Consider the following 21,213-nt stretch of genomic DNA (forward strand, 5'->3'; position numbering starts at 1 on the left):
GCTTCCCCCATCCTCCTCACCTCCACCAATCCGGCTTATCTTCTGGCCTTAGTAGTGTCTGAATCACACTCCTGAAACAAGCATGTGACTAACCCAGTCACACTTTAGTCAGAAGCACCTGATCTGCATCCATGTTCAGGGTCTATGGCTAAAAGTATTGGAGGCCGAGGATCAGCAGGACAGCCAGGCAATCTGTATTGTTTAAAATTAAATAAATATGTCAGCCTCCCTATCCCTCTGACTTCAGGTTCCCTTTAAGAGCAAACTTTTTTTTTTACACATTGCACGACTATTGTTTTTCTCACAATAATAGCTTGATTTGGTCATGAATGATTAGGTGTGATTTTTCAGTGACAGGTCCTCTTTGATTTTTGAGTCACGCTACTTTAAAAATAATGACCACACACATTTCGATTGTGAAGATTCAATAGTACGTTTATTGCAATTAAATTACTAATACTCCTAGGAAAATGTATACGTTAAGAGCTATTAATTAACTGCAATGATTTTCAATCAACTGCAGCTGTTTTACTGCATGAGAGAGAAAGAGTATTTTGATCACATTGAATCAGTTGTATTGTGTTAAAACCATTGACACAAACAATAGCTTTGGGTTTCAGGCCATCTCCACCAGGACCACAAGGCACAGAAACTCTTTTTTTTTTTACTCTCGGCTGTCAACCTCTTAAAGGGGAACTGAAGAGAGAGGTATATGGAGGCTGCCATGTTTATTTCCTATTAAGTAATACCAGTTGCCTGGCAGCCCTGCTGATCCTCTGCCTCTTATACTATTAGCCATAGCCCCTGAACAAGCATGCAGCAGATCAGGTGTTTCAGACTTTAAAGTCAGATCTGACAAGACTAGCTGCATGCTTGTTTCTGGTGTTATTCAGATACTACTGCAGAGAAATAGACCAGCAAGGCTGCCAGGCAACTGGTATTGATTAAAAGGAAATAAATATGGCAGCCTCTGTATACCTCTTACTTCAGTACCCCTTTAAACTTTCTTCATGCTCTCCACCCCCCCCCCCCCACCCTTTTCCGCTTAGGTAGCGGACCAACTACTGTTTTATGTATATAAAAAAAAACAAAAGTTTGCTTTCCTAAAACAGAAAGAATTTGCGATAATTCAGGTTGGAGTGAGCTTGAGATGTCTCCCAGAGCAACACTGCTGAATATATGCAAATTAACCATATATTCAGCAGTGTTGCTCTGGGAGACATCTCAAGCTCACTCCAGCCTGAATTATCGCAAATTCTTTCTGTTTTAGGAAAGCAAACTTTTGTTTTTCTTAACATCTTAGTAAGGGGGCTTTTAGGACCATTGTAGTCCCTTACACACTCCAATGAGTTCTGGGTCACCATGAGCTTGCTGGTTAGTCTGTGCCTTATGTATATAACTGTCTGGAATCTGATCTATCTGCCTGTTTCCGTATACCATGTCATACTGTATTGCATATTGTATATATTATGTTCACATATGTATGTGCCAAATCCAATTCCAAACAGGACCCAGTCATGCTTAGTGAAATAAAGTATTGTGATTTGCAACTACTATTAATTGAATAGTTTATACTGTAGTAAATAGCCAAGGGTTTTTTCTCAGAGGAGAGAGGGGAGGCGGGGCCAAGCGGCGGAAGTGGAGTGATGCAGGGACTTCGCTGCCGCGACTACGCAAGTAAATATAGCTTTTCTTTATTGCAGCACTGACAGATTTTTATATTTAGGATGGAGGTCCTCTATAACCTATTTTGGTTCCTGGACGTAGAAACTACGTCCAGGAACCATGCGCGCTACCGCGCGCTCCCGAGGCCGATCGCGCGCGTGCACGCGCACTCCCGGCCGCGGATTCGGTAGCCACGGAATCAATGTATCGGGCTATGGTGCCCGATCACTGATTCCTCTCCCCCGCTGAAAAAGCGACAGCTTCTCTCGGAAGCTGTGCTTTTTCTGGCCGTTGCCTCCCCTCTGCGTCACTCTAAGCGTGTGTTACGCTTAGAGTGACGTCATGTAAACAAACTCATGGCCGCCATCTTGTGGCCAAAAAGTAAAACTACAACTACAAATAAAAAAAATTAAAAACCACACACAATTACATTATAAAACTATACTTTACATTCCACCCTCCCAAAAATACCCAAATAAAATGTTTAATATAAAAAAAAAAAAAACATTACAATAAAAAAAAAAAAACATGCAAATATTTACCTAAGGGTCTAAACTTTTTAAATATCAATGTAAAGATGAAATATTTCTATATTTTTTTTATTGTAAACTTGTAAATAGTGATAGATGCAAAACGGAAAAAATGCACCTTTATTTCCAAATAAAATATTGTCGCCATACATTGTAATAGGGACATAATTTTAACGGTGTAATAACCGGGACATATGGGCAAATACAATACGTGAGTTTTAATTATGGAGGCATGTATTATTTTAAAACTATAATGGCTGAAAACTGAGAAATAATGAATTTTTCAGTTTTTTTCTTATTCTTCCTGTTAAAATGCATTTACAGTAAAGTGGCTCTTAGCAAAATGTACCCCCCAAAGAAAGCCTAATTGGTGGTGGAAAAAACAAGATATAGATCAGTTCATTGTGATAAGTAGTGATAAAGTTATAGGCTAATGAATGGGTGGTGAACATTTCTCAAGTGAAAACGATGGAACGCGAATGGGTTAAGGTACCCATACACCTTATGTCAGTACATGCGGTGATGTCACTCGCTACAGGAAGTCGCGGTGGCAACGTAAAAAGATGCTGCACCGAGGAGGTTGCCAGGATGTACCCCAGTGTGACAGCCAGGTGAGCATGCAACACTCACCACAGACCCAGGGGGTACACATACACCTGGAGGGAGACTGGGCGGGGAGTCCAGGAGCAGTCGTGACTGTGGGAGGGCCCAGAGGGGTGTGGGGGTAGGAGGCCCAACTATTAAGCTTCCCTCCCTCCAATACTCCAGATCAGGTGTTTTTGTGGCTACACTTGTTATGGGTGTGAAGATCCTGATGGCCACATTTGTTTTATGAACCTTGTGAGATGGGCCCTCAAGCTGTGATGGTCACCAAGGGGAGGTAAGGGAAAAGTTGTAAAAATGAAGGGCCCCCATTAAAGTTTTGCTGGGGCCCCCATGATCTCTAGTTACATTCCTGTGGGGGCCCATCGATTGTCGGGGGGAATCGAACCCTGTTACCGTCACACACCCGATCAAGTCCTGATCAAAACGATCGATTGGTTGGGCATGTCGCTGCAAGGATATCTGCCAGATTCGGTCATTGCAGCGCTGGGTCCCTGGTTCGAATCCCAGCCAGGTCAACTAGTCTGCAAGGAGGTTGTATGTTCTCCCCGTGTCTGTGCAGGTTTCCTCCAGACACTCCGGTTTCCTCCCACATCCCCAAAAAACATACAAATAAATGAATTGGCTTCCCCCTAAAATTGGCCCTTGACTATGATACATGCACTACACGATACATACATAGACACAAGATTATGGTAAGGGATAGATTGTGAGCCCCGTTGATGGACAGTTAGTGACAAGACAATATACTCTGTACAGCGTTGCGTAATATGTCGGCGTTATATAAATACTTAAATAAATAGATTAAAAAAATTATGATCGAATCGGCCATATATATCCATGCCGAAAATCCAGTCATGTATAAGCCCCCTTAGTGCATTAGGAAATGGCTGTAGATTTATATCTGTAGGATCTGCAGATGCCAGTCCCACCTCTGTTTTAATTATGCTAATTAGAGACTTCAATGTACCAGGAATTGAATGATGGAGACTGGTGATAGGCACAATACATCTCTAGGCAGTTACAAGTTGCTGGTGCTGTGCAACGATCATCGTTAGCTGCGCTGGGTGCTGTCAGCAGCTAATAAAGTTATACATTTTGCAAACGCTACATATCATTCACCTGACAGTGACACAGTCCTTAGGCAGATGCCTCAGTGGCATAAAGAAAAGTTTTAATTATGTTTTCTTACCTTTTTGTAAGAGACCTGGGGCATCGAGGTCCAACCCCAGCTTCCTGCTCACTGGCGATCCCCAGCTTGTAAGGCTATTCCTGAAGCAAGGAGGATGAAGTACGGCCCCTCCATCCAGCACCTCTCTGCATCTTTCATGAGGGATTTACATGAGATCCCCGGCTCCTGGCTGGTCCTCCAAATTGAAGTTTATTCTCAGTGATGCCGATTACCAACCAAAAAAGCCACTTCTCCCCCCAAGTCCGGCCTCTCAATCACAACTTTTACCATTTAAGGTCAAAGCTTCATTTGGCTCAACGCAGATCAAGCTGAAGACTTCTCCAAACTTCCAAATCTTCACAGAGCCTCTTCCACGAAGGTTGCTGCTCACAAGATAAATAATTTCTTCAAAGCAGCCCGAGAGAGAGAAAGTCTGTGTTGTCCGCGGCGCAGAAACGCCGGCAGCCGCTCTCCGCCTCGCCGCGGCCAAGACAGGGACGTGAGATGAAGACACCTAGCAGTCTGGGCAATCTGGTTTCTATCAGACGGATCCTGCCTGTGTACTTTCCAGGATCAAAGCCCAATAAAAGAAAAGCTTCTCAGAGGAAATGCAAGGAGTTATATATAGAGCAATCCGGCTATTCCCATGATAACTCCTTCCCTGCTAAATATAACCGAAATAAAACAAGTTTCCTTTTTTTCCCCTTAACTCCTTCTTGGTCTTTTAAGGCCTCGAGACAATATAAATTTAAGGAGAATCTATCATGCTTGGGCACTGGTCCGAATCTGAACGATTAGCTGTGCTTGCAAAGTACAGTACAGTATAGCAGCCTCTTCTGTAGTTAAAGGACACCTGAAGCGAGAGGGATATGGAGGCTGACATATTTATACCCTTTTAAACAATACACATTGCCTGTCTGTCCTGTGCTGATCCTCCGCCTCTAATACTCTTAGCCGTAGACCCTGAACAAGCATGCAGCAGATCAGGTTCTGACATTATTGTCAGTTCTTACAAGATTAACTGCATGCTTGTCCCTGGTGTTATTCAAATACTACTGCAGCTAAATAGATCAGCAGGGCTGCCAGACAACTGGCATTATTTAAAAGGAAATAAATATGGCAGCCCCCATAGTCTTCTCACTTCGGGTGTTTAACGACAGATGAGGCTGCTATACTGTGCTGTACTTTGCAAGCACAGCTAATCCTTCAGATTCTGACTTTAAAGGACAACTGATATGAGAGAGATATGGAGGCTGACATATTTATTTCCTTTTCAACATCACCAGTTGCCTGGCAGCCCTGCGGATCCTCTTAAGGCCCATACCCACGATGCGATTTTCACGGCGATCGTTCCAGTGATCTCGCAATATGGGTACATGCATGCGATTGCAAGAACAACATTTTGTTATGCGCTGCGATAACGACCATTATGACGGATCAGATCTTTAAGATCCTCGACGACTCCTGTGCAAAGTACCAGGATCACTTTACCTTTGTGTGCCATCGCTTGTTCCTGCGGGTAGGGGATGGATCCGGGACCCTCGTTGCTGGAAACGTCGCTGTGAGGTTCCCCGATCTATCTTCAGGTAACTATTCAGCTTAAAGAGAGCCCGAGGAGGGCTCAAAAAAAAAAAAGTAGGCTACCTGATCCACAGGGCTGAGTGGATCAGGTAGCGGCAAAAACTGCCTCTCCTGTGGGCCGCTATGGCCCACTTTCACTTGCATGACCCCTAGGTAACGACGCTGCACTGAGAGACTGTGTTGTCTCTCATAGCGTGCAGGGAGGCGGGGGAGCGGCAGGAGGCGTGGTCAGGGAGAGAGAGCTGCCAAATGGCAGCTCAGGAAACCCTGTCGGAACGACCCTGGTGGGCATTTTAAACAAGGAATTCCTCTCCCCTCTGTTTACCTCCGAGTTAACGACAAATCTTGTCACTAAACTCGGGGGGCTTTAGCATGGCGGTGGGGGGGGGGGGCAGAGAGCGGCGGTTGGGGACACGAAGCCATGTCATTAGGCAGAGAACATGCCTCTGTGTCTCATCTGCCCCCTGAAGATCCACCTCAGGTTCTCTTTAATACTTTTAGCCAGAGACCCTGAACAAACATGCAGATCAGGTGCTTTGACTGAAGTCTGACTGCATTAGTTGCATGCTTATTTCAGGGTTGTGATTCAAACACTATTGGAGCCAAAGAAATCAGCAGGGCTGCCAGGCAACTAGTATTGTTTAAAAGGATATAAATATGTCAGCCTTCATATACTGGCTATACACAAACCTTAAATTTTCCTCGATCACTAGTAACTGTCTCTGTCCAAAATTTAGCATCAATAGTGGTGTCCCTCACTCAGAGGGCTGGATTTCTGTAAGGGCCACAAAGGCCAGGGTCTAGGGCAGGAGCTTCCCAAGGCGGTGACTGGACACCGAAGAGAGGGCTGCTGCATATGGAAGAGGAGGCAGAAAGTTAAGTAAGGGCGGCTGCAAGTGGGGTGCCACACATTGAAGAGAGGAGCTGCTGTCCCAGGGAACTGTACATGAAATGGAAGAGAGGCTGATATACATGAATGTAACACATAGAAGAGGGAGTTACACATGGAATGTGAGGGGGGCTACTGCACCCACAATGGACGGTTGAGTAACCAGAAAAAAAAGGAGTAGTTTAAATCTCAGCACAGTATTTATCTTTATTGATCCAAAATGACTGATATAATTAAAAATGTTGCTGTTGTTAAATATCAAGTCTTTTTTTTTGTATATATTAAGGCCCGGTTCACATTAGCGGTCGCCGTCCGGAATCGCCGTGCCGGAGCCGGACCGCATGCAGAACGGACGGAACGGACGCACGGCATAGCAATGAAAGCCTATGCGTCCGTTCACATGCGTCCGTTTCGTCCGGACCGGATCCGAACCGGATCCGAACCGGATCCGGACTCCGGCATAAGACCCAACATGCGCTATTTTTTGGTCCGGCTCCTCTGGCAGCCGTATCCGGAGCGGAGCCGGACTGCACCATCCGGCCAATACAAACCAATGAGAACCGGAGAGCGCACAACACACTGGCTAAAAATCCGGATGTTCTACCCCACTTCCTATGCGTATTGTAGCGGCGATTTTGGATGGGGACACATGGGCAAGCATTTTGGAGTGGAGCAGCAGTGACTTTAAACGTGCTGGAGATGTTGGCAGTATGTCGGAGGTGGAGGTGAGTGCTAAACAGCGGAGGGCCTGATTCCACAGGTCCACCTTCTGCTGACCTCCCAGACCCCAACATTTTTATTCGCTTTCTACTATCTTTTGCCAAATGGATCCGGATCGCATCCTGATGAACACCTGATGCAACCTGACCGGATCCGGATCGGATCCGGATCAGAACCGTACGGTTCCGATCCGGATCCGGTCCGGATCCGGTCAGGTCATCCGGTCCGTTTGGCAGAGAACCGCAAGTGTGAACGGGGCCTTAGGGTGTCTTTGCATGTAATGAATTATATAAGTATTTAGTTTGGAATCTGGTGTGGTCCAATACTGATTTCTCAGCACCTCCAGCTGATCATGAATGATAACTGGCTAAAACAAAAAGCTGACAAAAGTGAGTTTCTTGTTATCAGAGGTCGACACTCGACAGCAAAGCAGTTCCAGTCTCAGCCAGCACCACTAAGAATAGAGAGTTCAGACCTGAACAGCTCAGACTTTGTGTGCAGCCTGGGTGTACTGATTGATGGAGAATTACATCAGGGTTCTTTACAGTAAGAGTGATTAAGATGTGGAATGCATTGCCACAGGAAGTCGTTATGGCAAACTCTATACCTGCATTTAAAGGGGGCTTAGATGCTTTCCTTGCGTTGAAAGACTTCCATGGCTACAATTACTAGGTAATGCCTAATGATGTTGATCCAGGGATTTTATCTGATTTTATTTGATTGCCATCTGGAGTCGGGAAGGAATTTTTTTCCCTTTTGGGGCTAATTGGACCATGCCTTGTAAGGGTTTTTTCGCCTTCCTCTGGATCAACAGGGATATGTGAGGGAGCAGGCTGGAGTTGTACTTTATACTGGTTGAACTCGATGGACGTATGTCTTTTTTCAACCAAAATAACTATGTAACTATGTAACTATCAACAGCTTAATACAATCTCAGCTGTTGTGAAACATTCCTTCTTTCCCCTAATATTGCAAAAGTTAAGCACCTCATACCTGCAGCGGATCTTCCAACCCCAGTTCATGACTTCTTCACATCATGGCTGGACTATTGCAGTGTTCTCTATACAGGCCTTCCAAACAAAGACCTGCACCACCTGCATCTAGTATAGAATGTCGCTGCAAGGCTGTTAACAAGTGAACCTCGCCATTGCCACATAACACTGAGCCTTCTGTCATGCTGCCCCTGCACTTTGGAACTCCCTGCCAACTCTTCTGCAGGTGAGTAAATGCTTTTTTTTTTACAGGTGCTCATTATTTTCTAGTGAAACATTGCCGCATTACGGTTATTTTCTGGTGAAACATTGCTGCATTATGATAATTTTCTGGTGAAACATCGCTGCATTATGATTATTTTCTGGTGAAACGCTGCCCACACTACGATTATTTTCTGGTGAAACATTGCTGCATTACGGTTATTTTCTGGTCATACATTTCTGCATTAAGATTATTTTCTGGTGAATTATTGCCTCATTACTATTATTTTATGGTGAAACGCTGCTGCATTACGATTCTTTTATGGTGAAACACTGCCCACATTACGATTATTTTATGGTGACACATTGCTGCATTAAGATTAATTTCTGGTGAAACACTGCCCACATTACGATTATTTTCTGGTGAATCATTGCCACATTACGATTATTTTCTGTTGAAACATTTCTTCTTTAAGATTATTTTCTAGCGAAAGATTGCCACATTACGATTATTTTATGGTGAAACATTGCTGTATTACGATTATTTTATGGTGGAACATTGCCGCATCATGATTATTTTCACGAGGGGGGAACAGGTTTTCTTGCCCAGAGTGACAAAATGGCTAGAGGCGCCCCTGTCCACAAGGCAAACCTAGGCTGATGCCTAGGGCCTGGAGAGAGTCTGGGGGCCTGGAGGGCGTACCTATAACAAAGCCGCCAAGAGATTTAGGTGCAGGGTAAAGCTGATAAACGGCTTATTCTGCTCCTGCACAAGTCCTGGCAGCGTTAATTACTTTTCCCCCTCCAGGCCACCATGGATAGTGGGGGGAAGACATCAATCGGCTTCCAGCTATTGGTGGTGGCCGAATTACAGTGTTCTTGTAGTGATCTGTGCTCCGTCTTCTGACAGCGCCCAAATCAGTCACTGAGCATGGCTGTAATTCCTATTACGGTCTATGGTGGTGCCGGATGCGCCCATATCTCCTTCGCTGTTTTTACAGTGCTCACCTGGAAGATGCTATCCCCACCAAATCTTACTAAAAAGCCAGGTGCTCATTAGTGGGTAAAAACTGCTATCTTGCCTAGGGCCCCATTTCAGCTTAATCCTTTTTGGCCTGCATCTATGTATTGATGTTAGACATATTTTGGAGTCCTATGGAGAAAAGCACTTTACAAATATTATTATATTGTATTCTGTTATTATATTGTATTGCATCAGTTTATTTACTCAATTTCTTATAAAAGCACAATTAAATCAAATCTGAAGTGTTTAGAAAAAAAAAATAGTTACTTACCACTGCTTCGGGAACCCCAATGTCCCCGACCCCTTCGGCTGCCAGCCGGGAACCTCTTCCTCTTTGCGGCAATGCTCCCCTCCATGTCTGGGAGGAGGAGTGGAGGGCTCTTGGGAGAAATGACGAGAGGGCACCGTTTAGTTTTTTTAAATTTGACATGCTAAAAAATATAACTTTTAAAAACATTTCTTAAATATTTTAAACTTTGTGGGAGTACTTTTATATATAACGATTTTCCAGGCAAAAATTATCAAGAAAAATGTTTAACATACATCCCCACACATTATACTCAGTGGACATTCGGGGAACTATTGCCGATGGCCAGGATTAGGCTTAGTGAATTACCTTAGAGACCTTACCGTCATTCAGCAACTCAATCTCATTGCCAATTACTTTTTCATTTACTTCATGAAACCCCTGGCATCCTTTCAAAGACCAAAATGTACTCGTAAAGGGAACAAAACTCATTACAAGCTACAGCCTGAAGCCCTTAAAGAAGAACTCCAGCCAATACATCTACTTCCAATAAATCTGTGGAAGATTTACAATCAGTGTCTTTCTCTGTATGCTTGAGGGTACTTCTTCAACTGCTGTGTCTGTAATTTCAGGTGGGCACCTGTCCCACCACTTCCCAGACTTCCCTGTGGATATAAATGTTACAATGTACACTGTCACATGTAGTATTCAGAAAAGAGAAATAGTGGCTCATATAATCAGCCGTATAACCTGCAAGTGAGGTGCTCATTAGAGTTGGTTGAATAGTTCTGTGCTCTGTGTTCGATTCACTGGCCATTCGATCGAACAGACTGAGATTTTCAGCTTGATCCAATGACCGAATTCAAATTGCATTGAAGTCAATTGCGCTGATATAAGAGGTTAAAAAGCCCAAATACATGCTAGAATCACCAAATTTGCTGGGTTGCGTTAAGGAGAACAGTGGGAACAAGGGGAAAAATTTGTGTAGTTTTTGAGCAAATCAGTTTTAAATATTCAAAATAAAAAAATATTTTTTTTGGACCCGAGGAAACGAGATTTGCTGTGGCACACTTTAACGAATACTCATACCACCCAACAATTTGAGATGAGAAAGAGGGATGCTTTAAGACACGCCCCTGCCACACCCTAACCTCGCCCCCACCACACAACCGTCATGCATATCACAAAGAATTCAGAAACAAAAGATGTAGTTTTATTATTCAGACAACACTGGTCCTTTCTATCATCAATAGTTTTCCTTGATTTTTAACATTTGAAAATGAGAAATATATCCATTTAAATGATGGGAATAAAAAGTCAGTTAAACATATTTTTTTTTGTGGAAAAATGCATATATTTACAGAAATCTGTACATCAGTCCTGAAAGAGGGACAAATGAGGAAGAAAGTGGGATGGAGGGTTTTGGTTCCTAAAGAGGGACTGTCCTTCCTAAAGAGGGACAGTTGGGAGCTATGAATGCTTGAGCTCTGTATACACATTTGTATACATAAAAAGAAAAAATACGAACAGCGTGGGGTCCCTCCATCCAAGCCAAACAGCCCCAAGTCACCCTTGCAGGCTGGTATAGCCAAAATGCGGCACCACACGTTAACCCCTGCTCAGCGGGGGTTAGCCTGCTACAGTGCAAGAGTTGGTGGGGCGCTGGGGTGTCAGGGCAGGGTGCTGTGGGTGCCCTGGGTGCCAACGGGGATGGGCACTATGTGTTTTGGTGGTGGGGGGATTGTGGGTGCAGGCAGTAGTTCTGAGGAGAAGGGATCCCATTGGTCTGTTAAAGGACCAATGGGATGCCCTGGACAATGAAAGATGCTCTGCCAGGGGTTGCTATACTTAGTATAGCAGGTATAAGCAGCAGGGATATACATGTGGGTGCTCTTAGTCTTCATTATTCCTATACCCATACCCTTATACTCATTTCACTTGTGGGTAGACATCTGGGGGTCCCTTTGTTAAATGGTACCCCAAAATGCCACCATGAACCTTCTCTCAGGGCCTATACTACAGGCATAGGGGTAGTTACCCCAACCTCCTCCTCGGCACTAGAGGAGGAGTTGAGCCCAAGGGCTCTGGGGGAGAGGTGGAGGCTTTTTCTTTGCTTTACTTTTGGGTAGGCAGGATAGGTTTTTTTTTTTCTAAGGCACATAGGAGTTGACTCTCCTTTACCTCCCTGCTGTTTGAGGCTGTAATGAACAGAAGGAATCTTTACTAGCTCATTTACCAGCTCACACTATAACTGTCAGCACAGTGGCAAACTCTGAAAAGGAAGTTTGAAGTAACATCCTCCTCCCCTCAGAGGTGGAGGTGGGTATTAGAGTTTTTTTTGGGTAAGCCCCCTGAACTGGTGAAGTGCCTAAAACTAGAAGTGAAGGTTTATATGCTATTTGCCTCAAATTTGAATCCACTCTGGCAAATGTGTACAGTAACAGGAGTCTACTGAGAAACTTCAAATAAAAGGTAGTAAGCCTACTGATGTTGTGGTGGTGGACACCTGTACACACACCACCTAATAACCCAAAAGAATTGTTTTCCAGTGAGGGAGACATATCGTGCATGCTTAGTTTTAGGCCGACTCAACGTTCGATGGGACCCTGGGGCAAAAGTAACCTGGGGGCTCTCCCAGAAAATTCAGCCCCCAGGGTCCCTAAGCTGGCCTGCGTTTCCCCGATCTTCCCCTCCACTCCTCGGTGCTCCCTGGGTCCCCTGCATGACAGCATTATTGTATCTCACCTGTCCCGGTGGCCAGCGCACCGCCGCTGCTCCCCATCCCCGTCTTCCCATTGCCTGCCTCTTGTGACTCAGTGCATGTTATACGTAAGCGTATGACATGCGCCAGGTCCCCAGAGGCAGGCAGTGGGATGAAGACGGGGAGAGCAAACAAAGAGAACAGCACGTCTGCCACGAGGACTGGTGAGCTACAATGCTGCTATTGTGCAGGGACTCTGAGGAGCACAAAAGAGTTAAGGGGGGAAGTCGGAGTTCTGGCAGTGCTCAGGGACCCAACAGCGCTCAGGGGTCCTGGGGAAAATGCCCCCTTTGCCTTAATGGAAGGGCCGGCCCTGCTTAGTTTTAGAAGCAAGTTATACATATTTATTAACAATTTTAGCACAGATTGATATTTTCCTGGAGGGAGTGAAGTTGACAACGCCAGTGGGGAAGGGGTTCAGCAATGGCGTGAGAGGAGTTTAGTAAATCTTGTTGGCAGTTTGTCTTGTAATCCCTTGTGTTGGCGCAGAACCTGGGTGGTCTGTATACATATAACACACCAGCAAAGATTTTAGGCAAGATACTTTAAGCCCCTCTTGTATTTCTTTACAGATAGCTATCTTTATAAAAAGCACCCAAGCCCTGGCCCATCTAGGTGAAGGTTTAATGGTGAAGGTTATATATAGCTCATGGTTATGAATGTGTATACAAAGTTCTGGAAACAGGTTTATGAGCCCGGCCTCTAATGAGTCATATAGACAAGGTGCTTGCTTTCTCCTCGCTCTTGTTGAAGGGCTAGATAGTAGGAGGCACCCAAAAAATTTAAATTATGAATAAAATTGTATATAAGATGTAGAGTGAATAAGGACCATTTACCTCCTGCAAGGGACAACAAGGTGATCAAAGCAGAAGTTTCAAAAAGAACCAAAACAACATGCTTTGAGAGAGCCTGCCTCAAGCAGGTAATTTGGGTGTTGGAGGTGCCTATGGCAGTGCCTCCAGGGTTTGGTATTGCTTAGGTAATCAGGATTAGGTATAGGTTAGGGGGTCAGTTAGGGTTGGGCATTAGTTGGGGGCTCTGTTAGGGTTAGGCATAGGTTGGGGGGTTTGTTATATTTAGGCATAGGTGGGGGGTCGGTTAGGGACGGGTATGGCATAGGTTGGAGGTCGTTAGGGTTAGACATCCGTTGGAGAGGGTTGGTTAAGATTAGGCATCAGCTGGGTGGATTGGTTAGGGTTAGGCATTGGTTGAGGTGGTTGGCTAGGGTTAGGCATCTATATAGGGAGTGTTCAAGTGGGGTCAAGTTAGGGAATAGTCAAATATTGGTAAAAATTCATAATTTAGTAATAGTAATTTAGTAATAGTAATAATGCCAATATTCCACTAATGGCTGTTTCAGGCACCAACATTATAGTGGCACACTTTTTCCATGTATGCTGTCTTGCGCCAGCTATTGTTTTTTCTTTACAGATTTTCCAGCATTTGACTTCCTTCCCTAGAACTCCCATAAGCAGCTTCCCAAGGAATGGATATATGCCATTCCATAACCCCTTATTGCACTAGCTACTCCAAAGCCTAATTCTAATTTCCTTCTAGTGCCTAACCCTAACTGCATTATCCTAAGTCCCTCAAAGGACCTCACAGTCTCCTCTGTATCATAGTCTAATGCCCCTATCACAGTCTAAGGCCAACTTTTTATGAGGGGAGGAAAGACGGAGCAAGTTATCTTCCGAGTATGTTTTGGGATGTGAGAGAGTGCTCTGAGGAAACCCATGTGGGGGAGGGGACCATACAATTGCCATTCAGATAGGGTCCTGACACAAATTTGGCCTGCAAAGCGAGAGAACTACCCACTTCCTGTTTGTTACTGTTTTGCAGTGACCACTAGTGATGGTCCTGTCTAGGAGAACTCATGGAGTTGCATATGATCAGTTTGGCCAGGTGATAGGTATGTAAGTCTCTGATTTGCTAGTCCTGATCATGTGCTAAAGCAAGATGTGCTCAGAGCAAATCAGAGCTTTGCAAATCTATCAGCTGATCAAAAAAATCACACGCTTCTCCATGAGTTCTCCTAGACATGACCATCACTAGTGACCACTAGGGACGCTCAAATCCGAATTCGAGTGAATCCCGGATAGTTGCTATCCGGATTTCACCCAGTAAACCTGTGCAGCGTGGACCGGAGGGGTCAAGCTTACCTGTCTGACGTCTTCTTCGGTCCGTCCCTCGGTGCCTCCCACAATGCGGTCCACGTGCATAACGTGACTACAAACACTTCCTCCTTCAACCCGGAAGAAGGAAGTGTTTGTACTCACGTGACCACCACGTGGAACGCATCATGGGAGGCGCCGAGGGAGGACCGAATAAGACGTCACGTCAGACAGGTAAGCTTGACCCCCGCCCAATCCGCACAGGTATCTGGGTGAAATCTGGATAGCAACTATCTGGGTTTCACCCGAATTCGGATTTGAGCATCCCTAGTGGTCACTAGTGACCACACACTACTGTTCCTTTTCCTCATTTTAATTAATTGCCAAACATAATTGCAGCACAGATGAAATATTACATCCCCCAAGGGACATCTTAAAAGCATTCATCTTTTTGCGCTGGTCTCTTGAAGCTGCCGGGCCGCAAGGCTGTTCAACACTTATTTCTATTTGCAACAGTGAAAACAGAGTCTAATTTTAAATTGTTAAAAAAATATTCCCCCGCGACAGAAAATTAATGGTCCTCTTTATTTTTACTGGAACGTTTTAATAAACAGCATAGGAACTATGAGCTGGAAGAAGTGGCGTGACTCAGACCATGACCCTGAATAATGCTGAAATCCGAGCACCCTGGAAATGAGTTTGTTGTTACAATATATCTCCGTCTTCAAAGACGTAATGACCTCCTATCTCATTGTTTAATTAATGCTTCAGCTGCTAATTAAGATATCCCGGCCAGCACAGAAAAACAAAAACAGAGTGAGCCGGAATGGCATATAAAACAAGTTCAGATAATTTCAATGAGATCATCAGACAGGAAGTAGAAGTTACTAATAATTAGGCTAGAGCCTTTGGATTCTTCAGAGGCTACCCCTGTTCCCTCCCCCCAGGGCCGGGCCGAGGCATAGGCTGGAGAGGCTCCAGTCTCAGGGCGCAGTGTAGGAGGGGGCGCACAATTCATTCAGCTGTCATTCCTAATTGTGTTTGAAGCAGAAAGTAATAAGAAAAGGGGATACATAGCAGTGACTGCAAGCCAGATAACTAGAGATTAAGGTGTTGGGGAGGTTGTGGGCCCTAGGGCCCTCTTAGTCTAATAGGAATCAGTGTGTGACAGCTGGGGTGGGAGGGATGGAGGGGCGCACTTTGGTGTCTCAGCCTTGGGTGCTGGAGGACCTTGTCCCAGCTCTGCCTCCCCCTCACGGTTCCACCGTTGAGACCTCCGAAATGTGGCTGCACTGTACCTGCGCAGTAGCATGGACCCACTCGGGCTTCTGTACAAAAAACTGAGCTCGATCGGGTCCGTGCTGCTGAGCATCTGCGATCTATCAACACGCGCTTGTGGTTTTCTGGGGGGACAGTGCTGGACTGGGCTGTTGGAGAAGGACAGGGGAATCCTCTGGATTATACAGAGGTTTCCCTCTATTAAAGAGGGATTGTCAGCCACAAAATCTGCTGACCTCTGGCATCTGGCAGAGCTGACTGAGGTGTTCCAGTACAAAAGGTGGGTCCCAACTCCTGGGCAGTGGGCAGCATTCAGCAGGTCTGGTCAAGATAATCTGGCTGTCACAGAAACGTCCAGCTGCAGAGGCCCTTACTTTCGGTTTAGTGGCTGACATCATGGAGGGGCTGAACCAGATGTGTCCCAGCTGCGGTGGAGCAGCAGCAGCCGATGGATGGATGGAGCCAGCATCCAGAGAGGGCAAAGGTTTCAAGATCAGCAACGTGTCCTACCTCAGTGGAGCCCTGATCTCCTAGGTAGCAGCGGTGGACTCTACAAGGCCTGTACCTGCACAGACAACGGACCCAGGCAGTGTCCAGGTGGAAAAACTCCAGGTCCCGGACTCCCCATGACCTGCACCAATGTACCAGGCTACAGCGAACCACACTGTATTCAGCGGACCAATAATATATTACACAACCTTTTTTTAACATGGTTCGCCATGAGTTGACTGGGGGAACTCTTTATTATCCTGTTTCCCAAGTCCTACCCATCGAGCCATATCAATCCAATCATCTCTCTGATGAATCCCAACCTAGCAAGTCTGCAAGTTGGCTTGGCATGGCTCTGTAAAATGAATAGGCTTTAGACACACTGTACTCCAGGGGTTCAGGATATGTGCTTGGATTTTCAGGTACTCTTTATTTCCCATGTGTTATCCATAGAGCCATATTGATTCATGCCTTGCACTGATAAAGACAAACTTAGCCAGTAACATATAAATGTTTGAAATTATATTGGTATAGCTCTGTAAAATTCACAGGCTAAAGGAATGATTTGCATAAAGGCCGGCACTACTTGCCCCAGGGCCCTGAGCACTGCTGGGCCCCCCGTGTTGCCAACTTGCCAGACCTCTGACCTCCCACCTTAACTCTAATTTGCTCCCTAGGGCCCATGCACAGTAGTGGCATTGTAGCTCACCAGTCCTGGCAGCAGGAACGCTGCTTCATTCACTCCTGTTCCCCATCTTCATCCCGTTGCCTGCCTCTTGTGATCTGGGGCATGTTATTACACTTAACATGCGCCAGGTCACAAGAGGCAGGCAACAGGAAGAAGTCGGGGAGCAGAGTGCTGGCCACTAAGACAGGTGAGATACAATGCTGCTATCATGCAGGGGGTACATGCGAAAAATGGCACCTGCAAATAATGGCGCACGGTAATGTCGATAATCCTTCTTCCGCTTATTGTTAATTATCGTTAACACTAAATCTTTATTTACCGTTTTAAAAGCGTCTTCTTAAAATCATTAACTAACCTTTTTATTGATATGAACAACTCTAACGCTCTTGATAGTAATCTTTATTTAAAGTTATAATTTTTAACTGGACTAATTGCTATTATCTTCGTTCAAATCATTTTAGCTTATTGTTAATTATTGTTAATTTTTAAATAAAAATAAGATTAGGATGAGGAATAAAAAACATATATAGATATTTATAGAAAAATAAAATATAATTTTGTATTAAATATTACATTAGAATTGAATTAATTTAAAGTACTTGCACTAAAGTTGGTCTAAGTTATGTCACAATGTATTTTGTTATTTAAAGATAAAAAACAATCACAAGGGGTACATTTTCATTTCATTATAAAAAATTATATTTACATATAAACACATCAAAGTATATTAATTGTTAGTTATATTTAAAATGTAATGCAGTACGCAGTCCGATCCTGCAAAGTCAAAGTGTATTAGAGTTAATTAAGTTAAGAGTACTGTACATCACAGGTACAAATTAGCTAACGTTATTAACGGTAAGATTTTTTTTTTACACTTTCAAAACTGTACAGTCACAGTGTATTAAAGTTAGTTAACGTTTACAGTACTGCATATTACTTGAACAAAATTAATAACGTTAATATTGTTTTTTTTAAATCCTCAATCTGGGACATCTTTAGAATTTTAACAGTGTTACATTAAATCCATTCACCGTTTTGCACTTAAAGAGACACTGAAGCGAGACTAAATCTCGCTTCAGGTCTTATATATAGCAGGGGCACGTGTGCCCCTGCTAAAACGCCGCTATCCCGCGGCTTAACGGGGGTCCCTTCACCCCCAACCCACCCCCTGCAAACCTGGGTCGGAAAAAGGTCGCTGGAGCTGATCTTCCTGGAGGCAGGGCTAACGGCTGCAGCCCTGCCTCCAGTCGCGTCTATCAGACGCGCATCGCCGCCTCTCCCCCGCCCCTCTCAGTGAAGGAAGACTGAGAGGGGCGGGGGAGAGGCGGAGGTACGCGTCTGACAGACGCGCATGGGGCAGGGCTGCGGCGGTTAGCCCTGCCCCAACCAGGAAGCGCTCCCCCGCTGCTCGGAGGGGGTTTGGGGGGACAGGGACCCCCGTTAAGCCGCGCTATAGCGGCGTTTTAGCAGGGGCACGCATGCCCCTGCTAGCTATGAGGTCTGAAGCGAGATCTATTCTCGCTTCAGACTCTCTTTAAATAACGTCTGCTGTTTGACTTATGTACGGCGCTATTGATAAATAATGTCACTGTGCGCAATAACGTCTGCTGTTTGACATATGTACGGCGCTATTGATAAATAACTTCACTGTGCGCAATGACGTCTGCTGTTTGGTATATGTACGGCGCTATTGATAAATAACGGCACTGTGCGCCATCTTTCTTCCTTTTTCTCTGTGCGCCATTATTATCAGGGGCGTAACAATAGACCCTGCAAGGTATGCAGCTGCAGGGGGGCCCAGTCCTGAGAGACTGACAACTAGGGGCAAGTAGAGAAAATGCATTCTGCTCTCTGCACAATTGTTTCTAATGACTGCATCTGCTCAGCCACTGATAAGGAATCATGCAAAGATTTGCATACAAAGATTTGTAGAAAATCTCTATTCAGTGTACAGCAGGGTTTTGTCTACAGCTCGTTTCTACCCCCAGCCTCTCTACCCCTCCCCAATTGCTGTGTCCTGTAGTGATGCTTGATGAGTCTGGGCGCGGAGAGAAAAAGCTTTCTATTCTCTGCAGGTTTAAGGTTTGGTGGGAGGGGGCCCCATTCAAAGTATCGCAGGGGGGCCCAGTGATTTCTAGTTACGCCCCTGATTATTATACAGTACTATTGTTAAATAGCGTTAAAGAAAACCTGAACTGAAAATTAAAAGTGAAAATCAACATACACAGGTCATACGTACCTCCCATGTAGTCTACTCCTCAATCTCTTTCTCCTCTCCTGCGTCCTGTTTGTCCACTGTGATCAAGGGAATTCTCCGTCCTCCATTTTGAAAATGGCCGTTACCACATAACAGCTTCCTGGTCAGCACACAGTTAAACTGTAACATCGCCCACTTGAGCCATAGGGAAACATGGACACATCAGTTCTCCTCTCAGCTGTAACTGACAGCAACTGATATATTTCAGTTCTGACAAAATGTTGTCAGAACTGGAAGGGATTATTGTCAGAAGAAAATGGTGAGCTTCTGAGAGGAACTGATGGCAAGGTAACTATGTAATGTTCAATTGAAGTTACCTCATGTGTTTATCTTAAATAATTTTACTCAGTACAGGTTCTCTTTAAGCGTATGTTTTCAATGCGGCACCATTTGAAAGCATAGACGCTGTGTGCCATTATTCTCTGATCTGTGCATCATTGTTCTCTGATCTGCCTGCGGGGGCCCCAGGGAGCACAGAGGAGATGAGGAAAGGATGGGGCGTGGCCCTCTCTGTGCCAACTCTGCCCTCCACTGCGTCACCTCTGCCCCCTCTGTGTCCTCAATGTGCCACAGAAAAATGCCAATTTGCCAATTTAAAAAACATTTTTTCTTTGATTTTTTAAAAAATTGATTTCCTCAAAAACTATGCGGTCTTTTTGAAAAACGTTTTTGACTTGTTCCCACAGAATCAAGTTTCACATTTTTGGGCCATTCGGAAGTTGGGTGTTCATAAGTCGGGGACTGCATGTACCTTCTGTTTTAAGAAGGCAAATTTGCATTTAGCATAGAATTTCTTTTAATGCAGAGTGCTCTTTCATTCCATTTAGACTCAAACTCAATCTTCTTGCTCTCAATTTGGTTTCCCCTGCTAGAAACGTACTATGCAAAACAAACAACACATTTCCGTTGCATATGAACATGCTGGCACTCCCAAATTACCACCAAAGTGACCAGAAGAATCCATAAAAAATGATGGGAGGTCAGGCTAATAAGTGCCCTGAGCAGGACCGGATTTAGGCCTAGGCAACCTAGGCCATGGCCTAGGGCACCACAGGAGGAAGGGCACCAAAGCAGCAGGCTAAACTGGTGCAGTATTTGCAAGCTTGCAAATGCTGCAATGAGGGGAGATCAGGCAAGCGCCTAACCATAGTACTCTGCTGCCAGCCTGTGCAGTGGTCACCTTGCTCTCTGTGCACGTCAGCGTTGTGGTAGGCAGCTACGGACTTGGACAGCATTGAAGACAGAGGGGAAGAGGAAGCTTCTGCACTTGAGACGAGTGGAAAAATGAGTGACACTGATGGCTGCTGCGGTATAAAGGGGAGCTGGCTACCTATACTGACAGGGGGTTGGGAAAAGGAGGGATTAAGGGAGTCATCTGGATACCTATACTGGAGGGAAAGTGGGAAGGCGTTATCTGGCTACATATATTAGAGGGAAGGGGGAGGGGCCATCTGGATACCTATACTGGAGGGATAGGGGGAGGAGTCATCTGGCTACCTATACTTGGGAGGGGGGGGGGGTGGGTCATCAGACTACCTATACTAGAGGGAAGAGGGTTGGGAAAAGGAGGGATTAAGGGAGTCATCTGGATACCTATACTGGAGGGAAAGTGGGAAGGCGTTATCTGGCTATATATATTAGAGGGAAGGGGGAGGGGCCATCTGGATACCTATACTGGAGGGATAGGGGGAGGAGTCATCTGGCTACCTATACTTGGGGGGGGGGGGTCATCAGACTACCTATACTAGAGGGAAGAGGGGAGGGGTAATCTTGCTACCTATACTGAAGGGGGGTGGCTGGTGACAGTGGCCTAGGGCGGTAATGAGTACAAATCTAGCCCTGGCCCCGAGTTTGCAGAGTTATTATATGTAAGCGTGTCCCGCCATTTTACCACGTACCATAAATCCTGCTGATGTTGGAAGGGGTACAAACACTAAAATGATAGATTGGGGAAAAATGATGGACATACCGCCTCGGCACCCAAATATAGGGGACAGTCTGTCTGG

At 45.1% G+C, this 21,213-nt stretch overlaps 2 protein-coding genes across 4 annotated transcripts in view; one reads left to right on the plus strand and one right to left on the minus strand.

The window, feature by feature from the left end:
- IRAG1 (inositol 1,4,5-triphosphate receptor associated 1) overlaps positions 1–9,708 on the minus strand; it is a 205,557-nt gene extending 195,849 nt beyond the window's left edge. Inside the window, exon 1 of the mRNA XM_068259568.1 lies at positions 9,648–9,708. The gene's annotated coding sequence lies outside the window, so the exon portion shown is untranslated. The remainder of the gene's footprint in view (positions 1–9,647) is intronic.
- Positions 1–21,213, plus strand: part of LOC137537658 (CD276 antigen-like) — a 401,520-nt gene that overhangs the window by 287,362 nt on the left and 92,945 nt on the right. The window lies entirely within an intron of this gene.

The sequence above is a fragment of the Hyperolius riggenbachi genome, chromosome 11 (assembly GCF_040937935.1).
Source record: "Hyperolius riggenbachi isolate aHypRig1 chromosome 11, aHypRig1.pri, whole genome shotgun sequence".
NCBI lineage: Eukaryota > Metazoa > Chordata > Amphibia > Anura > Hyperoliidae > Hyperolius > Hyperolius riggenbachi.